This window comes from Glycine max, chromosome 10 (assembly GCF_000004515.6).
Source record: "Glycine max cultivar Williams 82 chromosome 10, Glycine_max_v4.0, whole genome shotgun sequence".
Lineage (NCBI taxonomy): Eukaryota > Viridiplantae > Streptophyta > Magnoliopsida > Fabales > Fabaceae > Glycine > Glycine max.
In genome coordinates this window covers 16,166,499-16,169,899 of record NC_038246.2, presented here as the reverse complement: position 1 = coordinate 16,169,899, position 3,401 = coordinate 16,166,499, and the positions used below count along the sequence as shown (strand labels likewise).

The window sequence follows — 3,401 nt, the reverse complement described above, 5'->3', positions numbered from 1 at the left end:
AAGTTTATAAGAAATCAAAATAAAAAGGGATTAGATTATATAAATTAAAAGTATTTAAGGCAATTACTTTTAGGTTACGTAGCTGTGAAGGAACGTGTCTTAGGAATGTTCTGCTGATGGACTAAAGACAATGTTTCAAGGTTATTCTTCTTACGTATTGAAGATTAAAAAGAAGAAGAAAAAAGAAAACAATGATATTTAGAAGTTATATATAAGAATCTAGCTCAGTTTAAATATGATGCATAAATTGTTATAATTTTTTTGGTACCTGTATTTAATTCCTAAGGATAAGAAAAAATATAGAAAGAATATTGACTAAAATATCTAATTGAAAAGAGAGCGGTGTTAATGAATCATATGTTAGCTCCTAACTATAATAAAAATTTACTTAAATATACATTTCTATTTTCATAAATATAATTTTTTTTTAATTCAATTCTAATCCCACTTAAGCCTCTAGTGTGTGTTCTTCCGGTCATATGTTATGTGTCATTATTTTTTCCTATTTCTTAACCCTTTTTGTCACCATTTAAATTATTGATTAGCCTTAATTATGCAGTTTTATCATTTTGGCCTACTTGACTAATTTTGTGTTTTTAATTTAATTTTAGGGAAATTATAAGAAATTGGACTTGGATCCGGAACTGGGCTAAACCGGCTTGGACTTGAAGAGAGCAGACAATTTTATTTTATTTCGTCGAATTTTATTTTATTTTGTCTAGTTTTATTTTACTTCATTTTTGAGCTTGAACTTAAAACAGATTTATAAGCTTTGGGCTGAGGACCTATATAACAGCACCAGGGTTTTAGTAGAAAGGAGATTGTTGACATAGGAAAAACTTTAGGGTTTTGCATTTTCAGTTTCTTGTTACTGTTCACGCGCACTGTTCAAGTAGCAATCAAATTTCGTTTTCTGCTTCAAATTGCAATTTCATTTTCTGCTTCTGCCTTTGAATTCGCTTTCGTTTCTGCTGATTAATGGAAGGCTGAGTTTCCTGTGTTGTTTTCTCTTGAGGATCAAGCACAACTCTCTTTGAGGTCTTGTTATTACTATTGAATTCTGATCAGTTTTACCCCTTCACCAATTGCTCTGTATTTGTTGATATTAATCCATGCATGATTAATGCTTGATTAATTGTCTCTATGCTTAATTTACGTTCATGCTTAATGATCAGTTTCGTTCATGCTTAATGGACATGTGAGAGGGATTAATTGGTGTATGTGTTGCTTAATCACATAATGACAACCTTATGTTAATTTTTGCTTAGTAAATTAATTTCGGGTTGGATTAAGTGATTGAACTGATTAGGGATAAATTCTCGTAACCTAGGACAAGAGACTTGCTTTTGAATCAAGGGGAAACAACACGTTTTGGTTATGTTATTTCTTAATTCAAGTTTGTTTGCTGTTAAAACTATGAAAGCAAACAAACCCCCTAATTTGTTACTGTTTTATTGTTATATGTTATGAACGTTTGGTTGATCATTGCTTACTGAGAGACGACCTAGGATCACTTCCTAGATACTCCATTTTTAATGTTTATTTGATTCGGGTACGGCCTCGATCAAATTTGGCGCCGTTGCCGGGGAGTAGTTGTCCAAAGGTTCATAATAGTGTTTAGTTGTTTTGTGTGTAGCTCTATTGTTTAGTGTTGTGAGTCTGTGTTGTTTTGTTTTGTGTAGTGTACTATTTTGCATTTTAGTCACGTCCCTTGTTTAGCACTCCGCTGCTTCAGTTTTATGTAATGTAGTGAATAGTGATTAGCGACTGCAAATTAATTGGCGATTTTTGTTTTGATAGCTAGAGTTGTTATTTTTGGATTATTTTTTGTGTGGTAGTTTCTTTTGATCCATATTTTTTGTGAAAAATACTAGAAGCACTTGTTGTGGCTGAAATTGAGAGAGACAATGAATTTGGGAACTTGGTTTTAGCAAAACTTAAAACGGCCATAACTTTTGCTCCAGTTATCAGAATGACTATTATTATATATGCATTTGGGGTAGAAAAAAATTTCCCTTATTATGACAATTGGCTTTAGTCGGTTGGGGTTTCCCAAACTCGAAAAATTAGTTGTTTACTAAGTTTTTTTATTTTTCAAGTATTATTGTCTTATTTTTATAAACTTTCCTTAGGCAGTTTTCATAGTTAGACTTTGTATTTTTGTCTAAAAATTTTTGTGCTATCTTTTCATGATTTTAGGGTGTTGCTCACAAAATTTCAGCTCATTTGGATATCGTTTGACTATAGTCGTAGTTTTAACCCTCCCCTGGTGCTTGTTTGAGAAACACATGATTTGCTTCATATAGTGCATGACTAGGGGCAATCCAGGTGATTTACAACCCTTTGATCCTGAAATAGATAGAACCTTTCATAGATTACTTAGGCATAGTGTGCATCCTGATCATTCTATGCATTTTGAGCATTCTGAGTATTATGTTGCTGGTGATTCTGAACATTTTGATTTTGAGCATTCGACTACTAATTTTCATACTGAGAACATGGCTCAACCTCCACCTCGTGAAAGGACTCTTAGGGAGATGGCTGCACTTGATTTCACTTATGAAAGCTTGTGCATTCAATATCCTGATGAGGATGTTCCATATGTTCTCAAGACTGGACTAATACATTTGCTGCCCAAGTTTCATGGTCTTGCAGATGAAGATCCTCATAAGCATCTTAAGGAGTTCCATATTGTCTATTCCACCACGAAACCCCCTGATGTCTAAGAAGATCATATGTTTCTAAAAGCTTTTCCTCATTCTCTAGAGGGAGTGACAAAAGATTGGTTGTACTACCTTGCTCCCAGGTCCATTACTAGCTGGGATGACCTTAAGAGGGTTCTTGGAGAAATTCTTCCTTGCATCTAGGACCACTGCCATCAGAAAAGACATTTCAGGAATTAGGCATCTTAGTGGAGAGAGCTTGTATGAGTATTGGGAAAGATTCAAGAAATTGTGTGCAAGCTGTCCTCACCACCAGATTTCTGAGCAACTCCTTCTGCAATATTTCTATGAGGGACTTAGCAACATGGAGAGGAGTATGATTAATGCTTCCAGTGGTGGAGCTCTTGGTGATATGACTCCTGTTCAGGCTAGGAATTTGATTGAGAAGATGGCTTCCAACTCCCAACAATTCAGTGCAAGAAATGATGCTATTGTCCTTAGCAAAGTCCATGAGGTGGTCACGGATTCATCTTCATCTGCTGAAAATAAAAAGCTTGAGGGAAAATTTGATGCCTTGGTCAACCTAGTAACTTAGCTTGCCATGAATCAGAAATCTGCACCTGCACCTGTTGCAAGAGTCTGTGGTCTATGTTCTTCTGCAGATCACCATACAAATCTCTATCCTTCTTTGCAGTAATCTGGAGTCAATGAGCAACCTGAAGCTTATGCTGCAAACAT

The 3,401-nt window shown here is 34.8% G+C and overlaps 1 non-coding gene across 1 annotated transcript; it reads right to left on the bottom strand.

Annotated features, from left to right (window-relative positions):
- Positions 1–2,874: 2,874 nt before the first annotated feature.
- LOC112998218 (small nucleolar RNA R71) lies at positions 2,875–2,981 on the bottom strand. The gene has a single exon (XR_003263257.1). It is a non-coding gene; the product is annotated as a small nucleolar RNA R71 (small nucleolar RNA).
- Between the last annotated feature and the right edge of the window lie 420 nt (positions 2,982–3,401).